General features: G+C 42.2%; 1 long non-coding RNA gene across 1 annotated transcript; it reads left to right on the top strand.

The window, feature by feature from the left end:
- The first annotated feature begins 725 nt into the window (after positions 1 to 725).
- Positions 726 to 20,262, top strand: LOC131248614 (uncharacterized). Its single transcript, XR_009172319.1, has 5 exons — positions 726 to 865; positions 1,044 to 1,294; positions 1,443 to 1,541; positions 1,639 to 1,680; positions 20,167 to 20,262. It is a non-coding gene; the product is annotated as an uncharacterized LOC131248614 (long non-coding RNA).
- The last annotated feature ends 1,251 nt before the right edge of the window (positions 20,263 to 21,513 follow it).

Below are 21,513 nucleotides of genomic sequence, written 5' to 3'. Positions count from 1 at the left end.
ACTCCAATAGTTGAGAACCATGGAATCCTATGCATATTCTCCTATTATTTATCTAACTTGTAAACCAACTGAAATTAGAAGTCATAACAAGGGACCTCATTTCAAATTTAAAAGCCGCTTGTCATATGAAACTGATTGTGTATGAAAAAAAATATATATATCTTTTGGCAGGCGACAATTCTTAAGGAAGAATTTAACATTGATCTGTGGGTGGGAAAGGGTGCTTAGCAACTTCCTTCCCCATCACCTAGGTACATGCCTAGATTTCTGATTTTCAAACCATTTGGAGTCATTTTTATAAAATTTGGATTCCTAGTTGGCCTAGAGTAGATTTTGTTGTAAACAAGTTAGTGGCGACTCTTTGTTTTTATTTTTATTTTTGGTCTTTCCTCTGTTGTCATTTTAGTCTGCCGGACTCATATCCACACGTGTATGGTTGGAGAGTCACCACCATCATTTAAATGGCGGTGTAGTGTGAGAATCACCACCTTTTTCTGGCAGTGGACCAATTTGTTGTATCTTGAGTCAAGTTATGTGGATGACTCGTGGGCCCATGGCACTGAACTAGATTGGCAACTAAGTCCAAGTCTTTTTCTTGGTCGAGTTCTTTTTTATTTTTCTTTCATTCTTTTGTCCCCCTCTGTTGTTAGTCTATAAATATGATGTTGAACTCAAAAGCTACCACATCTTACATATATGCATGTCGTTCACTCATGATTGTTTACATCTTGATCCTTGTAATCACTAGTAGACGTGATAATGGTTGCAGCTGACATCATTCTGGGCCCATATGCTTTCACTTGTAGAAATTGCTGCTGAATGGAAGTGTACTTTAAGCTGAATATTGTTAAATACTCGTTGGAAGGTATATCTTCAAATTATCAGTTCATCTCTTGTAATCGACAAGAATTTTGTTCTTTTAATTGGTTGGAAGTGTCTGATTTTTAATTTGTTGGTTATTTGTTCCAATGCAAACTAGTAAATATGCAGAATTCCATCATTAATCAAATGGCCTATTTCATAATACCTTTTTTATGCTACAGGCTCGTGAGAAGTTTATATCATTGAGGAAAGGTACAAAGTCGGATGTTGTTGTTGTCTTAGAAGAGGTATTGTCCTATTTTCAACTGAGAGGCCTTTTTCTAATCCTGACTCATAGAAAATCTGACATTTTGTTTTTGGTATTTCATTTGTCAGCTTAATTCCTTAAGATAGAAATATTAATTTAGTAATAAGCATATTTCAAGACCTCCACATTGCAAGATCTTCATTCGAGCAGGCTCGCTTCAATCTGGTATTTACAACTTTATGCACGCAGACTATTCTATCCATGTTCAACATTATTACTTCCAGCAGAGATGCATTGATATGAGATCCTGGATATAGATGTCTAATGATAGCCAGTGGCTGGTGCCATTAATTGTCGTATTCTCTCTTTCCAGGTCACAGTTCTTTCTAATGTCGAGGCCAAGATGAGGTTTGAGTTTTTGGAAGCTGTTAATGGGGCAATGGATGCTCACCTTATTCGTTATTTCAAACAAGTACGCATACGATTTCCTTGTTCACTGTCCTATTGAATGTAGTTTGTTGCTCTTCTTTGGTGCTTCTTTAAAAGCTTTTGACCTGGTTTTCTTGCAGGGATATGAGCTATTGCATCAGATGGAGCCATATGTCCACCAGGTCTGTTTTTGTTTATGAATTGCCATGGAAAGTGTAGGGTGCTTAATTTAGCAACATGAGTTAGTGCATAGACTAGATGTGATCTACATTCTTCTGGTTAGTTAGAAGACTTTATGGAGGTAAATTGTCTCTTATCTAGGAATCATCCACATAAAATGATTATGAACCTCAATATTTTTTATCATTGCCTAAAACCAAGCTCTTGGTTATCCAAGCGGACAAATCATTAGAGGGGTAGCCTTTCAAGTTATTTTTTATTACAGGGGTAAATAGTCTAAAAAGCTGTTCCAAGCCTGTGATTTATTTCTTATTCTCATTATCTTCATTTTGGTCTCAATTCTTAATTAGGTTTTGTAAGACATTGATTATGTCTACAAAAGATGCATTATGATTTATGTCAGTTCATTATGCAGGTACTCACAAATAAACTTTAAAACTCATCTACACCTTGAAGAAGTAGTGTACTTCATAGGCTAGTGGTTGCTGCCAAATTTATAATCACATTCAAACGTCATAAAAGAGCTAGCAAATCAATATTTCACTGGTATAGAGGTTGTTGTATTTTATTGCAAAATCATTTGGAATGTATTGAAATTTGTTATTACTAAGTATGTATTTGGATGCTTAGTTGAGTTGATTGGCAATATGTCAATGTAATAAAGCAGAAATGTCATGCCCCAGACTCGGTAACCAAGTTCACAAGGAACCCGATAGCCGGTTCTAGCCGCAATAGCCTCCATAGTGCCCCATTCTTAGCTCCTGAAGCATGTTTTGATCCTGGGACCCTATAAGGAGGATTTCTATGATAGTATAATCATTACCAATACGAGCATATTTAAGATCACAACAAATAAATCTGAGAATAACAAAGGCACACATCACAAAATCTACTATGAATTTAAACTTTTACAAGTATCCATAAGGTTCAAAAGGACATACATAAGATAATAGAAAAAGGAAAGGAATGTCTGCAACACTGGGGTCCTAATCTCAACTCTACTCCACGCTCTACCGCTACGACACCTGCCTAGGATCTCCTACAGGCATCAATCGTACATAAGCTTATAAAAGCTTAGAGGGTAGTGAAAGTGTGTGATAATAGTACACAGAAGAATAATAGGGGATACAGGAAGGAAACATAATCAAGCCAACACCACCAGCCTTACCAGGGCTGTCATGAATGCAAGAAGCTATACCAAGGCAGTACAATAATATAGGAAGCCATACCAAGGCTATATAATGCAATGAGTACTGTAATGCAAAGAGTACAGGGCGTCATGCCAAGGCTTATCATGAATACTATGCAATATGAGGCTTACACAGGTGATGCAAATGCAATACGAAGTAATGCCAGTGCTCATATCCAATCCACATATCAAGTATATTTCCATCATACGGAAATCACCGGGGTCCATTACACTGCTGGATAACTTCCGCTCTATAGACCCCTCACAGTTAAACAAGTGTAAGAGACCTCACTACCCTCCTGTGGACAGCCAATCACAGCAAGGCCTGATGGTAGCAGACCCATTCACGAGCTGGTCAAACTCAGCCAAGCAATGCCTCCTTACATCAGGTGAGTAAGGCCACACCCCTATCTAACTGACTACACGATAGTGGGAGTCGTGACCTAATAGTATAAGGCCTTTGTGTGCTCATATATTCCACTCGGTCACAGCATTGGATCAGATCCTTGTTACAATGGAGGTTTTGAAAATTTCACCCATGGGCATCCTATGCACCCGGTATGCTCAAGTAACATTTTCGGTGTCCAAACATGGCCATCCACGATGTATCTGTGGAGGCTACAGCCCTGATGAAGCAAGGGCGATAATACTCATATGTTATACAATGCCAGATGCATGAATCACACAATCAACCATGCATCAATTCCAAGCATCCAACATGCTCAAGAGGGAATACTACGTCCCTCGTAGAAGGTAACATGCAATGCCCAATAGCATAATATGACCACACACACAGTATCAACCAAGCATACAATGATGTACATGGGTCATGAGGATGAATTTAATCACATTATATGGCGATATACAATGTATATTACATTCCTCCTATCCAAGAAGGAACCAAGACTAGGTGCTTAGACAATATCCTTAAGGAATCCAACTTATAGTGGGGGCCCATTTACCTCGAGAAGACCACGAGGCTAAGTATACAAGCTACGGGTCTAAGTAATATAGAAATGAGCCTAGTAAGAGTCTAAGATGATTATCCAATCACTCTTAAATACAACCGGGCCTAGAGGGGTCTATAATGGGGACATTTAACTGTCATTCCCCAAAAAGGCATATCAATCATGAAGTATATGGATAGGATGCCCAAGGCCTACATTTAAGAGAGAAAAAAATAAAAGTAACCACATACATATATTCCTCATAATAGGCCATAAAAAGATATAATACCACTTTTAACAACATGGGCTCCAAGAGGGGAATTAAGGCCTAAAGCTCAATTCCTAATGGCCATAGAATACATGCATTAAGTTGGACTTGGTGGGCAGCTTGCGTACATAATATATGGCCCAAAAAATAAGTTTAAGTTTGGATGAAATGGGCCCAACTACATCAGCCCAATAACTATCAATTTAAGTAGGCAACCAAGGGCCCAATATTATCCTTATCTCAACCCACAAGCCCATCAAAATGGTGGAAGTCGGCCCAATATATGGTTGGGCCAAGCTGGACGTTCCAACCCACTCTGGGCTCATGGGATGCCCCAAAAATCTAATCTAAGATGGGGTTCTCATGTGATCATTAAAGGTGACCCAAAAGAATACACTGATTAAGCCTAAAGATTATAAGAAAACATAAGCATGAAACGTGTGCACAAGTTCTCAATATGGTGGGCCCCACAGCCAAATAAAGTTTTAATCATGAAATTGTACATTTAAGGCCCTTTGAATAACTTTTGGCCCGTTTGACTTCATGGACTTGTTAAGGTCTAGAAACTAGTTAACTATGTGGAAATAATCTAATGAAGGCCAACTATACTCACTAGGGGACCCCACCGATGGAGAGTGTGTATATATCATGAAAAGATCAAGTGGACCTACTACCGAATTGTGAGTCCAACAGCAACATAAGGTAGAGAGTGCTTCCATGATCCGGTGATCCAAGGCTTGAATGGCTTGGACCAATCTACGTGGAGGTAGGCTCCACATACATCTATATTTAGCCTCAAATAAATGGCCTAGGGTCTATGGTGAGCCTTTAACCAACCATAGAGAAACCCATGGGCTACCATAGGATCACTCAGGAGGACATCCAATCTCAACTGGGTCCCAAAAGGTAGCCCGCTACGCAAATAAAGTAAGGTTTAAGGCCCAAGCAATGCATGGCTTAATGGGCTATACATAAGCCCAATTCATAGGCAAAATGGTGGGCCCTCAAGCAAGGTTTGGGCCCAACCGTAAAGGTCATAAATTCATATATTGTGGTGGGCTTCATGGGCAACCCAATAGTTCATTCTCATGGGCAAATTTCATATTTTACACAAGTGAGTTGCGCCCCACTTTTTGGCCCAAGTACAAGGTCAACTTAGTGGTCAGCCAAGGGCCCAACTACTTGTATATTATAACCCTTAAATCAATCACAATAGATAGGATAGTATAAGCCCAAGATCAATGGGCCTATCTAAAAGGATTTAGTCCACAAGGCCTAAGGAACTAGTCTTTCAATCACATGCAATATTCCATTAAAACTCAACTTGGGTGGCCCTTATATGGGCCCTAATTACACTCCATATTACTATAGAAAAATGGTGAGATAACTAATTTAAATCCTCCTCAAATCTAGTGGGTCATACTGCCCCAAAACAAACATTTATAGGCAACAATTATTAGGCTCATTGCCAAATTTCAGCCCACCCATTTTTCTGGGTTGGTTGGAATCCAACAACAAAAAAATTATTTTATAGTAGATGAAATTCCTGATGGCCCACATACATAACAATGGGTCCCACCAAATGAGAGTGGGGATATAAATCATATATCAAGTGGGCCACGCTGTTGGAGGGCAGGCCCAACAACGGCCCAAGACAGGGATGCCTCATGTGTAGGCCGCCTTATGAGCCCGCGTATTTAGCCCAGAATCTCATCCAAATGGGCCCCAATTGGAAACCACCGAAGGGGAAGATGATCAAGTCCCTTAAGGACCCCACATGGATGGATGATGGGATATACAACATGTATAGGTCGGCCGACAAAGCAGGTTGGATGCCCCAGCCTGGGCGTCCTTGCGTGGTGGGCCACTCCAGGCCGTACCGCGGGTTGTACAAGGGCCAAATGGCTCTGAAATTTTACAGGGAGATATTTCCATGGGTGTGCCACACCTTCACAAAATTTAATAATTTTTAGACATTTAAAAATATTTTAATTAATTTAAATAAGGCAGTCTGCCCATAAAATAGGACTGACATGGACGTCCCAACGTGGTGGGCCGGTCTAGCCACCACCATGGTGTGTACAAGAGTCCATTATCTACCAAATTTTGTAGGTGGGTCATACCATTGGTGTACCACACCTCCACAAAATTTCAAGATTTTTAAACATCTAGAAATATTTTAATTTATTTTAAGAAAATAATTTGTCCTGAGATACTGCCTGATCTGGACACCACAATATAGTGGGTCGGTCCAGCCATCACCATGGTTTATACAAGTGTCCATTAGCCCCCAAATTTTGTAGGTGAGTCCTACCATGGATGGACCATACCTCTACAAGATTTTAAAATTTTTAAGGTAGTATAAGTATTTTATTTAATTCACATAAATTATGAACAGTAAGGTCCAGAAATAATTCCTGCTGAAACAATGCTGCTGCCCCTGACTTGTGCACCTCATTAGAGTGGGCCCAGATCTGCCAAAATTTGGGAAAATGTAGGGCCAACATTCCTTTACAAGTATACAACAAGGTGAGGTCCACAAAGGTAGACCACCGTTTCAGAAACAAGCTGATATTTATGTTTTTTTTTTTTTTTACAACATGCAGAGTGGCTGGAAAGTCTAGAAAATCTAGACTGACCAACCTTCTTGGCCCACCTTTTTGGGTGATCAATCAAGAGCGGATGGAGGTGGGATTCAACAAACATCAATGTGGGGTCCACGCCACCAAGAATCATATATCAATGGGGATGAAACATCCCTCTTATCAGTCCATAATCCTAACCCAAAAACCATCTAGCAACTGTTCAGAAAATTTCTGGACAGTAACATATATATGAAATGAACTGAGCATGGGAACCAACATAAGGGGAATCACCCCATGAAATTAGTGTTGTGGTCCACCTCAGTGGGCCCCACAAACATCCAGACTAAGTTTCCTTCATAAAACCTATTGCATGCATCCGATATGGAGGAATTAGGGTGGCCACATCTAAGGAATGGACAATCATGGGCGTTCACCTTGCTTGGATGGTCTGGATATTCCAGGGCCCCCAAGTGGGCTACACACATCAGAAAAGAAAGATAGAATAAGGGAAAAATGAAGGTCCGGCCACAAGAGAGGATCCCCGTCACTATTGAGGTCCTCCCTTCATCACAACACATTCATGTCATCCATTAGATCATATACAATCTAAATCTAGCACATGCATGGAGTTAGGAATCAATCCAATGGGGGGAATGCCTTTCTCACCTAAATCTATGGTATAGATGACCCCTAAAAGACATGAGTCAAGGAAAAATACCATGATGGGGAAAAATTCCATGATGGGGTCCATGGAGAATGGCTCCATCCATGAAGCTTGCATGTAAAGGAATGGACCATTAGCCTCAATCATGGAAACATGGGGGACCTCCATCATCACTTGATGGGCCCCACAAGTTCCTAAGGATGAGATGAAGGGAAATCTACCACAAGAAAATCAAAAAATACTAAGCTAAGTGCACCCACCTTAATGGATCTTCAAGATTCTCCTATCTCCAAGCTCCTTAAGCTCCAAGGGTTATAGATCTATGGTTAAGATTACTTTTCAAAGGTTAGATTGGGAGGTTTTTGAGAGAAAATGGGCTGGAGTTGCTAGAATATGGGGGACGTCCAAGGGCCTTCTCTTGGGTTGCTAAAGGAGAGAAAATGAAGGATATGAGAAGAAGATGGAGTGTTGTAGAGAACTCATCATTGCAATGTAAGGAAATCATTGCTTTTTGGGAAGAAAATCCATGATGGCTTGTAAGAGAGTTGACTAGATATCTATAAGTAATGATAGATCCCATAGGAAATGATGGAACTAGGGTGGGTCCACCTAGGAAAATGTGCACAAGCACCAGGTGGGTCCCACATCGTGATCAATGGCCCAAATAATGTGTGGCTTACAACTTTTGATGCACACGTCGAATTTATGCACGAGACGCAGCGTTGGAACCGTGGCGACGATGCGGTCGCAATGGCATAAGTCTTGGATCAATTTGGGTTGGGTCTTCCTGACCGAACTCAAGGATGACATCAAACACTACTTAAGGGTCGCGAGTCGCTGGAATTTGATCGGTAGGACCGCGGGACCAAAATGAACAAGATGCATACTCACACACACATGCACACATACAAACTTGGGTCGGGTTGGGTCTCACAATCCTCCCCACCAATAAAGAAATTTTAACCTCGAATTGACAAAACCAGAATAATAAAATGCACAACATCATCATATATATATGTATATCACAATCATCAATCACAAGAGAAGGCAATACAAGTAATCAATCATCGAACAAATGATGATAATGCTCCCTAATCTCGGCCTCGCGTTCCCAAGAAGCCTCGACCTCCGAATGATGACCCCATTGCACCTTCACCAAGGGAATGACCTTGGTCCTGAAGACTTGTTCCTTTCGATCAAGAATATGAATCGGCTGCTCAATATAGGAAGCATTCTCACCGACCTCAAGTGGCTGCCAATCAATCACAGGAATAGTGTCCGACCCACACTTTCGCAACGTAGAAATATGGAACAAGTCGTAGTCGCGGACAACTCAGGAGGTAAGGCGAGCCTGTAGGCTACAGCACCCATGTGCTCGATAATCTCAAAAGGTCCAATAAACCTCGGGGTAAGCTTGCCCTTCACACCAAAGCGAACCACGCCATTCATAGGCGAGACCTTGAGATATACCATGTCCTCGACTGTGAACTCAAGGGGTCGACGCCAACAATCAGCAAAACTCTTCCGCCACCTCTGAGTTGTGGGCATCCTCCGCCTGATAACATCAATAGCTTATGACGTCTGCTACATAAGCTCGAGACCTAAGAGACGACGCTCTCCAACCTTGGTCCAACAACTTGGAGATCTACACGGTCTACCATAACGTGTCTCAAAAGGAGTCATACCGATGGCTGCCTGATAGCTGTTGTTGCACGCGAACTCGGTGAGGCGCATATGCTCATCCCCACTGCCCGCAAAGTCGATCACACCAGCTCTAAATGTATTCTCAAGGATCTGGTTGACCCTTTCGGTCTGCCCATCCGTCTGCGGAAGATAAGCGGTGCTGAGATGTAAAGTGACCCACAATGCATGCTGGAAACTCCTCCAAAACTGAGATGTAAATCTGGAGTCTCAGTCTGAAACAATCGAAACTGGGACGCCGTGTAGTCTCACTATCTCCTCAATGAACACCTTTGCAAGCTGGTCCATAGAATAGGAGGCACGTACTAAAATGAAATGAGCCGACTTCATTAAACGATCAACGATAACCCCGCTCAGTCATCGGCAAACCTGCGATAAAGTCCATCGATACGTGCTCCCACTTCCACTCTGGAACGTTCAACAACTCCAAGGGACCATGGGGTCTCTGGTGATCGGCCTTGACACGCTGGCATGTGTCACACTCGGCCAAAAAAATAGAAATCTGGCACTTCATCCCATGCCAGAAGTACTGTCGTGTCAACAAAGCAAGCTAACAAGCTCAACATTGGCAATACGAAACTATTCAGCAAGCAAGAACATCTCACCAAGCAAAACGGAACACGATAATATCATCGACCTAACACAGCGATCTTCCTAAAAATGTCAATACTAACAATCCCTTACAGCAGACTCTAATAGCAATCTGAGTGAACAAAAGCCCTTTGATACAAAAAGGGTGCGATGCACCAAAACACAAGACTTGCATACAGAGACAAGGAGAATACCCATAACTTCCCTAATAACTAAGGGTCCTACTAAGTCGCGGAAAATCAAGCTTGAGGTGGCTGGGGAGGTGTCTGTCTCCTCTGCATCTACGGTCTCTGCTGCTACTGCGGTCGCTGCAAAGGTCCATCCTGCTGATGGGGACACTCGCTCCTACGGTGTCCCGTTTGCCTATAATCGAAGCAAACTCCAGTGAATGGTCTAGGAGAAGGGACTGCTAGCTGCGCCGATGGTGAAGCTAACTAGGTAGAAGCTGGCACTAGCTGTCCACTGGCATTCAAAACCCTAACCGTCTCATACGTCAACGACACTGACGTTGATAGTAGCCACTGAAATGTGCCTTCCTCTTTCGGCCTTCTCCCTGAAGTAAATACACTGTCATCAGGGCTCATTGCGAAGTCGAATCTCGTAAAAGGGGGCTTACACGCTCCTACTCTGCCTGTCCGGGCACCTCAGGAACGGGTCGATGGGTTTGAAGAACATCAATGACGACCTGCATCAACTGTTGGAGATGCTCAGCTCCTACAGGAATCGTCAGATAAGTGGGGGTAGCACTGGCCTTTGACGGAGGCACAGGTACAGCAGGAGCCTCAGGAATATACACGGCAAGCTCCAGAGGGGAAACAGGAATCTTAAATGGTGGAGCAAAAGTCACTCGGATCACTGGAGCGGAATGAGAATGATGTCCATGGGCACCACGGACACGGGCGTCACAATCATGGGCACCTCGACGATACGACATGGTCTACAGAAAGAACAAAGGTGATGGACACTTAGGAATTAGAATCCTTGAAGGCTCAAATGGAATGAGGGAAACGCACTCGGGACACTACTTGTCCTAAGCTCGCAGTAGATATGTGATACTATCCCAAGTTATTCCAAAATTACTTGTTATGCTCTAATACCAACTCCTGTCACGCCCCAGACTCGGTAACCGTGTTCACAAGGAACCCGATAGCCGGTTCTAGTCACAACAGTGTCCATATTGCCCCATTCTCGGCTCCTAAAGTAGGTTCCGATCCTGGGACCCTACAAGGACAATTTTCATGATAGTATAATCATTACTAATACGAGCATACCCAAGATTATAGCAAGTAAATCTAAGAATAACAAAGGCACACATCACAAAATTCACTATGAATTTAAACTTTTACAAGTATCCATAAGGTCCAAAAGGACATACATAAGATGATAGAAAAAGGAAAGGAAGGTTTGCAACACTAGGGTCCTTAAGCTCAACTCTACTCCACGCTCTGCCACTACGACACCTGCCTAGGATCTCCTGCACGCATCAATCATGCATAAGCTTATAGAAACTTAGAGGGTGGTGAAGGTGTATGATAATAGTGCACAGAAGACTAATAAAGACTAATAGGGGATACAGGAAGGAAACATGATCAAGCCAACACCACCAGCCTCACTAGGGCTGTCATGAACGCAAGAAGCTATACCAAGGCAGTATAATAATGAAAGAAGTCATACCAAGGCTATAAAATGCAATGAGTACTGGGTGTTATGCCAAGGCTTATCATGAATACTATGCAATATGAGGCTTACACAAGCGATGCAAATGCAATACGAAGTAATGCTAGTGCTCATATCCAATCCACATATCAAGTACATTTCCATCATATGGAAATCACCAGGGTTCATTACACCGCTGGATGACTGCCACTCTATAGACCTCGCACAGTCAAACGAGCATAAGAGACCTCACTACCCGCCTGTGGACACCCAATCACCAGAAAGGCCTGACGGTAGCAGACCCAATCACGAGCTGGTCAGACTCAGCCTAGCAATGCCTCCTTACATCAGGCGAGTAAGTCCACATCCCTATCTAACCGACTACACGACAGTGAGAGTCGCGACCAACAGTGTAAGGCCCTTGTGTGCTCATATATTCCACCCGGTCATGGCATTAGATCAGATCCTTGTTACTATGGAAGTTTTGAAAATTTCACCCATGGGCATCCTATGCACCCGGTATGCTCATGTAACATTTTCGGTGTCCAAACATGGTCATCCACGATCTATCTGTGGAGGCTACATCCCTGATGAAGTAAGGGTAAGGGCGATAATGCTCATATGTTATGTGATGCCAGATGCATGAATCACACAATCAACCATGCATCAATTCCAAGCATCCAACGTGCTTAAGACGGAATACTACGTCCCTCGGAGAAGGTAACATGCAATGCCTAATGGCACAATATGACCATACACACATTGTCAACCAAGCATCCAATGATGTACACGGGTCATGAGGATGAATTTAATCATATTATATGGTGATATACAATGATATTACATTCCTCCTATCCAAGAAGGAATCAAGACTAGGTGCTTAGACAATATCCTTAAGGAATCCAACTTCTAGTGGGGGCCCATTTACCTGGGCTAGCCCTCGAGGCTAAGTGTACAAGCTACGGATCTAAGTAATATAAAAATGAGCCTAACAAGAGTCTAAGATGATTATCCAATCACTCTTAAATACAACCGGGCCTAGAGGGGTCCATAATGGGGACATTTAACCGTCATTCCCCAAAAAGGCATATCAACCATGAACTATATGGATAGGACGCCCAAGGCCTACATTTATGAGAGAAAAAAATAAAGGTAACCACATACATATATTCCTCATAATAGGTCATAAAAAGATATAATACCACTTTTAACAGCATGGGCTCCAAGAGGGGAATTAAGGCTCAAGGCTCAATTCCTAATGGCCATAGAATCCATGCATTAAGTTGGACTTGGTTGGTAGCCCGCGTACACAATATACGGCCCAAAAAATAAGTTTAAGTTTAGATGAAATGGGCCCAACTACATCAGCCCAATAACTAGCAATTTAAGTGGGCAACCAAGGGCCCAATACTATCCTTATCTTAGCCCACAAGTCCATCAAATTGGTGGAAGTCAGCCCAATATATGGTTGGGCCAAGCTGGAACGTCCCAACCCACTCTGAGCCCATGGGATGTCCCAAAAATCTAATCTAAGATGGGGTCCTCATATGATCACTAAAGGTGACCAAAAATAATGCACTGATTAAGCCCAAAGATTATAAGAAAACATAAGCATGAAACATGTACACATGTTCTCAATATGGTGGGCCCTACAGCCAAATAAAGTTTTAGCCATAAAATTGTTCATTTAAGGCCCTTTGAATAACTTTTGGCCCGTTTGACTTCCTGGACTTGTTAAGGTCCAGAAACTAGTTAACTATGTAGAAATAATCTCATGAAAGCCAACTATACCCACTGGGGAACCCCACCAGATGGAGATTGTGTATACATCATGAAAAGATCAAGTGGACCTGCTACCGGATTGTGAGTCCAGCAGCAACCCAAGGCAGAGAGTGCTTCCATGATCGGGCGATCCAAGGCTTGAATGGCTTGGACCAACATACGTAGAGGTAGGCTCCACATACATCCATATTTAGCCTCAAATAAACGGCCTAGGGTCTATGGTGGGCCTTAGACTATCCATAAAGAAACCCATGAGCCTACCATAGGATCACCTAGGAGGACATCCAACCTCAACTGGGTCCCAAAAGGTAGCCCGCTACGCAAATAAAGTAAGGTCTAAGGCCCAAGCATTGCATTTCCTAATGGGCTATACATAAGCCCAATTCATAGGCAAAATAGTAGGCCCTCAAGCAAGGTTTGAGCCCAACCATAAAGGTCATAAATCCATATATTGTGGTGGGCTTCATGGGCAGCCCAGTAGTTCATCCTCATGGGCAAATTTCATATTTTACACAAGTGAGTTGGGCCCCACTTTTTGGCCCAAGTATAGGGTCAACTTAGTAGGCAGCCAAGGGCCTAACTACTTACATATTATAGCCCTTAAATCCATCACAATAGATAGGAGAGTATAGGCCTAAGATCATTGAGCCTATCTAAAAGGATTTAGTCCACAAGGCCTAAGGAACTGGTCTTTCAATCACATGTAATATTCCATTAAAACTCAACTTGGGTGGGCCTCATATGGGCCCTAATTACACTCCATAATACTATAGAAAAATGGTAAGATAACTGATTTAAATCCTCCTCAAATCTAGTGGGCCATACTGCCCTAAAACAAACATTTATAGGCAATAATTATTGGGTTCATTGCCAAATTCCAGCCCACCCATTTTCCTGGGTTGGTTGGAATCCAACAATAAAAAAATTATTTTTATAGTAGATGAAATTCCTGATGGCCCACATACATAACAGTGGGTCCCACCATATGTAAGGGGGGGGGGGGGTATATAACTCATATATCAAGTGGGCCGTGCCGTTAGAGTGTAGGCCCAGTAGCTGCCCAAGACAGGGATGCCTCATGTGTAGGCAACCCTATGAGCCCAGGTATTTAGCCCAGAATTTCATCCAAATGGGCCCCAATTGGAAACCACTGAAGGGGAAGATGATCAAGTCCCTTAAGGACCCCACATGGATGGATGATGGGATATACAACATGTCTAGGTGGGTCCACAAAGCAGGCTAGACACCCCAGCCTGGGCATCCCTACCTGGTGGGCCACTCCAGGCCGCACCGCGGGCAGTATAAGGGCTCGATGGCTCTGAATTTTTTCAAGGGGATACGTCCATGGGTGGGCCAAACTTCCACAAAAGTTTAGGATTTTTGGACATCTGTAAATATTTTAATTAATTTAAATAAAGCAGTCTGTCCAGAAAATCAGACTGACATGGACATCCCAACGTGGTGGGCCGGTCCAGCCACCACCATGGTCTGTAAAAGTGTCCATTGGTCCCTAAATTTTGTAGGTGGGTCCTACTATGGGTGGAATACACCTCCACAAAATTTTATGATTTTTGAACATCTAAAAATATTTTAATTTATTTTAAGAAAACAATCTGTCCTGAGATACTGCCTGATCTGGACACCACAATATAGTAGGCTGGTCCAGCCACCACCATGGTGTGTACACGTGTCCATTGGCCCCCAAATTTTGTAGGTGGGTCCTACCATGGGTGTACCAGACCTAGAAAAAAATTTAGAATTTTTGAGGTAGTATAAGTATTTTATTTAATTCACATAAATTATAAACCGCAAGGTCTAGAAATAATTCCTGTTGAAACAATGCTGCTGCCCCTGAATTGTGCACCCCATTAGAGTGGTCCCAGATCTGCCAAAATTAGGGAAAATGTAGGGCCAACATCCCTGTACAAGTATACAACAAGGTGGGGTCCACAAAGGTGGCCCACCGTTTCAGAAACAAGCTGATATTTATGTTTTTTTTTAACAACATGCAGAGTGGCTGGACAGTCCAGAAAATCTGGACTGACCAACCTTCTTGGCCCACCTTTTTGGGTGATCAATCAAGAGCGGATGGAGGTTGGATTCAACACACATCAAGGTGGGGTCCACACCTCTAAGAATCATCTATCAATGGGGGTGAAACATCCCTCTTATTAGTCCATAATCCTGACCCAAAAACCATCCAGCAACTATCCAGAAAATTTCTAGACAGTAACATATATATGAAATGAACTGAGCATGGGAACCAACATAAGGGGAATCACCCCCATGAAATCAGTGTTGTGGTCCACCTCAGTGGGCCCCACAAACATCCAGACCAATTTCCCTTCATAAAACCTATTACATGCATCCGATATGGAGGAATTAGGGTGCCAACGTCTAAGGAATGGACAGCCATGGGCGTCCACGTTACTTGGACGGTCTGGATATTCCAGGGCCCCCAAGTGGGCCACACACATTAGAAAAGAAAGATAGAATAAGGGAAAAATAAAGGTCCGACCACAAGAGAGGATCTCCACCACTATTGAGGTCCTCCCTTCATCATGTAACGACCTTGGAATTTTTGTGCTTATCTTTCCTTAAGTAGTTGTTTTGGGGTAATTAGTGCTTTACTCGATTGCTTGTGAAATTCGCATCAATCACTTTAAATTGTATCTGCATGGCTCTAAACGTGTAGATTAGTGAGCGCTACGTTACTCTGAAATCTGGGATCCATCGCTAAATCCAGTTGTTCTGGGAAATTTTTGGAAGATCTGGATCGGACCTAGACCGCGCGTCGAAAGTCCGATAGCGATGATCTTAGGCTGTTGCGGTCACCGAGTTGGGCTTGATCTTCACCTCGAAAATCAAGTCAATCTGATGTTCTGGGTCGATTTGGTTGAGCTTGGAGTGAAGAGTGTGAGAACGGTTGGAATTTAATAAGCTTTTATTGAAATCTGAGTCGTGTCGCTTGAGCGACGATTTTAAGCATTCTGACCGTTGGATTCTAACCCAATTTCACCCTCTGATCAGGATGGTTGGCCCAGGCATATCCTAGTGTTTGTGGACCTGATCGAGATTCCGTGACCGTTGAATTGAGTGTGGTCCGCCACGGCTGATCTGAAAACCGATTGGAACGAAAACTCAGCCTGACCTAGATCCATGGTCAGTGAGCTTAAGTCCGACCTTTCGTGGTTATAGGCCCACCAGAAGTGCTTCGTTGGATCGAGAAAGGCGTGCTTTGGTTATAACCTAAGTATACCTTGACCCTGGGGTTATTTCCATCATTTTAAGGCTTATATATAGTCCTTAAACCCTAGCTCTCATTTCCATACGAATTTTCTCTAACCCTAGCTTGGAAAGAGAGTGGAAAAGAGAGAGTTAGTGAGAGAGATTGGTTGGTGAATCATCTTGATTCTTCCTTGTTCTTCTTCACCTTTGAACCTTTACTTTGAATCGTTCCTCTGACGATTCTGAGTTCTTTTGGGGTAAGTTAAACTAACCCTAATCTGTGTTAGAGCTTAGATTAGACTTGGTGTTGTTGTATCTCATTTCTATCCTTATTTTAGGGTATTCTAGCGCCGTTGACGAAGACAACTCGTCTAAATCAGTTCGGCGGTTCTTTCTTCGCTTAAGGTGCGGACTTTAAGTGTATAGGTTATGGTTTTCAAGGCTTTCAATCCCAGTTAGTGATTTATTCTTGTTATGGATGAGATTTCACATGTCAAATGTTATGTTTACATTGCTTTCCTGATATGCATGTGCTATATTGAGATTTGTGTATTTTAAGTGTATTTATAAAGTACCGTATACGTATAAAATACGCACTTGTGCTTGCCATGATTATTGGTCATGTATGTATGCTAGATGCATGTATGACAACTCCTTGGTAAAGGGAATTGTCTAGGTGCATGTATTCCAACATACGTCATGTATGTTATCCCTTGTATGCTAAGTGTTTGTAGAAATGCATGAATGACCTAAGTGTAACTGATTACACTAATTGTGGGCGTTGAGAAGTGATTCTCAATACTCCTATTGATGCGCATGTTTTCCTTTATGCAGTTACATTCCAAGTTATTTAAATTCAAGCATCTCCTATGCTTACATTTATGTTAAGTTGATATTCTTCAGATGCGTTTGTGCCATGATTTGAGTTATTGTTCCATTACTGTTTTACATTCCATATGAATATCTGTAGTAGTGTAGGATATTTGGGACTATGCCTTAGTCCAGGAGATCAGTAATTGACCCTATATTCGTGGTTGAGATTGCTTTCGCCACGTGAGACGCATTAGACGAACCCGAGTCGTATTAGAGTTGTCGGCAGTGGTTCGACCACGCGGAGTGTTTGCGCACTCCATGTCGTTCAATTCAACGTGCACTCGTGCTAGTCGAGTTCGTCAACTAACCCGATTGTCCAGTGTATGTTAACCATGTATGGACGCTACTGCTTGAATCTAGGGTACCGAACTTACCAGTGAAATCCTAATAACCATGGTACCTGATCCGCTAAGACTCATGAGCCGGACATGGTGGTATGGGACACCGTGGTCGGTCTGTCCACCGTGGGGTGACGAGCCTCCCCGTAGTGACCAGTGAGCAACTTAATCTCGTGAGCCGATTATGGTGGTATGGGACACTATATTCATGCTGTCGGCCTACATTGATTGGTGACGAGCCCTTTGTAGTGACCTCGAGCATACCTGGATACCGCAAGGAGGTGACGAGCCGATCTGTGGTAGTAAGGGCATGAAAGGCGTACATTGATTGGTGACGAGCCCTTTGCTACGACCTCAACTATATGATCGTATGAGATATCTAGGATTGACGACCCTAGTATGGATTACTGTTTGGATGGTGATATGAGGAAGGTATCTTAGCTTCCCAATCCTGTTGTGTGAAACGGACTAATAACAACTTGGTAATCATATCCATGCACCGCATTTGCATGTGCTTTGTAGATGTGGCGCACTTTGAGGCGATGTCATGCGTAACGTAAGATGAAGACGCTGAGGGTGTACGTGTGAGGGCACGCATCATATTGCATTCATACTTGCATTAACAAGAGTACTTAGGATTTAATTACTTATCCTGCTTTATCATTACTGTTTGATTGAACTGATAACATGTTAACCAGTGCCTTATTGTTCCACTGAGTTGATCACTCACTCCCACGTTTCTGGGGCGGTGTTAAACACCCACCAGACTGTCTTAGGCCCTGATGTTGCAGATGTGGATGCGACGTCTGAGGCAGAGCGGGAGCTGGATGACGACGAGGCTGCCTTCTCCTATATGCAGTTTTCAGACGGGTTCTAGCGAGCCTCGGTCTGATGCGCGGGATTCCTGGGATATTTTGGGGACTGAAATGATGTAACTTGTACTTATAATTTTGTTAAAGAACACTTTTACACGATCTGGTTGTATATGTAATTCAGGGATTTACACTTGTATACATTTTACTATAAGTCTTCCGCTTGCTTTATTCACTTATCCCTGAATCATATCTGTGTTTTGGCTTAATCTATTCCATGTTTTATGCACTAATACGGTTAACATACATTCATCATTAAATATGTTGCATAAGTGATGTTTTGGAACTCGGGAGCTGAGTTATGCTCGATCCCCGAATTTCAGGGCGTTACACATCACAACACATTCATGTCATCCATTTGATCATATACAGTATATATCTAGCACATGCATAGAGTTAGGAATCAATCCAATGGTGGGAATGCCTTTCTCACCTAAATTTATGGTCTAGATGACCCCTAAAAGACATGCATTAAGGAAAAATGCCATGATGGGGTCCATGGAGAATGGTCCAATCCATGGAGCTTGCATGCAAAGGAATGGACTGTTAGCCTCAATCATGGAAACATGGGGGACCTCCATCATCACTTGATGGGCCCCACAAGTTCCTAAGGAGATGAAGGGGAATCTACCACAAGAAAATCAGAAAATACGAAGCTAAGTGCACCCACCTTAATGGATCTTCAAGATTCTCCTATCTCTAAGCTCCTTAAGCTCCAAGGGTTATAGATCTATGGTTGAGATTACTTTTCAAAGGTTAGATTGAGAGGTTTTTGAGAGAAAATGGGCTGGAGTTGCTAGAATATGGGGGACATCCAAGGGCCTTCTCTTGGGTTGCTAGAGGAGAGAAAATGAATGATATGAGAAGAAGATGGAGTGTTGTAGAGAACTCATCATTGTAATGTAAGGAAATCATTGCTTTTTGGTAAGAAAGCTCATAATGACCTTTTTGGGAAGAAAATCCACGATGGCTTGTAAGAGAGTTGACTAGATATCTATAAGTAATGATAGCTCTCATAGGAAATGATGGAACTAGGGTGGGTCCACCTAGGAAAATGTGCACAAGCACCAGGTGGGTCCCACATCGTGATCAAGGGCCCAAATAATGTGCGGCCTACAACTTTTGATACACACGTCGGATTTACACACAAGACGCGGCGGTGGAACTGCGGCGACGATGCGGTCACAATGGCATAGGTCTTGGATTAATCTGGGTCTGTTCTACATGACCAAACTCAAGGATGACCGCAAACACTACTTAAGGGTCGCGGGTCGCCGGAATTTGATCGATAGGACCGCGGGACTAAAATGAACAAGATGCATACTCACACACACACATGCACACATGCGAACTCGGGTCAGGTCTCACAAGAAATGACTACATGAGGCTATTCGTTATTCATTCATAATGCGGGAGTCACCTCCAGATAGTAATTTTCTTTTAATTATCCCCCAGATAGCGATTCATACCATTCAAATGTAACTCGTGTAACTTGCAACATATTGATTGTGATTAGAGGTCATCAGTATGAATTAAAATGCTCCTACCTCCATTGTGATCACCTGCTATATATTTAAGAGAATTATTCAAGTGTAATTTTGGTCAGCATACAAAGATGCCTTAAGTTTTGTTTTTACTATGTATTATTTTGCTTAGAGATATTTTTTTTATATACTATCTGTATGACACTGGGTGTAACATATTGACACGTTAGTATGAGGCAATGGAAGATTATGAAAACCTTTCTTTATTGTCAAGCTACATTTGCACTTACAAAATAGCTTCAACATTTAGAATGCTGGGTCGCTTGGTGCTTTTGCTAGATTTTCTATTGCTATAGTTTTTACCTGGAAGTCGTTGAGGTCTTCCAATACACTGCGAAGAAGGCAACAAAAACAAATAGGTTCCACATTAGCAAGAAATGGTATTTAGACGGTTTGTGCAGGGTCCATATTATTGTGGTGCCGGAGTTGACAATACATTTGGACGATCATGCATTTGGACGATCTCTACTCTTATTATACTTATAACCAGCGATCTGTTGTATTCTAAAATTTGTTTATTTAGAAATGAGAATGTAGGATGCATTATATGATTTGATTGCTATTTGTAATATGAATGCATCATTTTTTTTTCTTGATTGCATTTTATGTACTATTCGTAGTAGCATTAATTTACTAGCTTAGATGAGTTGATCAATCACAGAAGGTTCTTGCAATGGTAACAGAAACCATTGTTATAATTTTTTTGCTAATTAAAAAAAAAAATAGCTACAGATATTAGTCGTAGCTCTTGTTTTGAAAACCGTAGCTATTATTGATTTTAACATATTGCTACAGATTTCATTCTACTTTTAGCTACGGATATTATCCGTAGTTGTATGTACATTTCGGTACAGAAAGTATAGCTATGAATTATATCCGTAGCTATTGATATATATTGCTACGGATTTAATCCGTAGCTATAGCCTTTTAACCTTTAGCTGCACCACTAATTGCTACGGTCGTGCTACGGACTATCACCGTAACAATAGGCCTCTAGCTACGGTTTTTATTCGTAGCCTTTGCCCCTTTTTCTAGTAGTGTTATTAAGTAAATAACTTAACTGTAAATGACCTTTCACAAAAGAAAATTTAATTTACTAAAATTTACCTAAAGGCGATGATGGATGAGCTGCCGCACATCATCTATTACGTCTGCCCAACGGGGGGTGGTGGCGGGGATCAGAGATCAGCATAGGACACCGACCTCTGATATAAACAACCTAACATTGTCCCCAACAGGTCTAAGGCAGTCCTGTGGGAATTCTACCGTCACCCTACCCTCATGCATAAGTCGCTTTAAAACTAACCCATGCGTGGATCCACGTCCTTGTCGGCTAGTCAACGATGCTGTCGCAAAAAAATAATATGTAAGTCTAAATATAAACAGAAGTCACTAAATAAATATATGTCTAGACTTTACATGCAGTGTCCGATGTATGCTCAACTGAGGGCTCAAACGCCTGTGATGTAGCATGCGGCGTCGATGATGTCTCCATCACATCACGGGTGGAAAGGGTAGATTCAATGCGTGAACGACCTGATCTCATACTCGGTGCCATGATAAATATGTGTGAACTATGAACTTATAAATTTAAACA

This window comes from Magnolia sinica, chromosome 6 (assembly GCF_029962835.1).
Source record: "Magnolia sinica isolate HGM2019 chromosome 6, MsV1, whole genome shotgun sequence".
Lineage (NCBI taxonomy): Eukaryota > Viridiplantae > Streptophyta > Magnoliopsida > Magnoliales > Magnoliaceae > Magnolia > Magnolia sinica.
The sequence above is the reverse complement of the archived record's forward strand: the minus strand, read 5'-3'. Positions and strand labels throughout refer to the sequence as shown.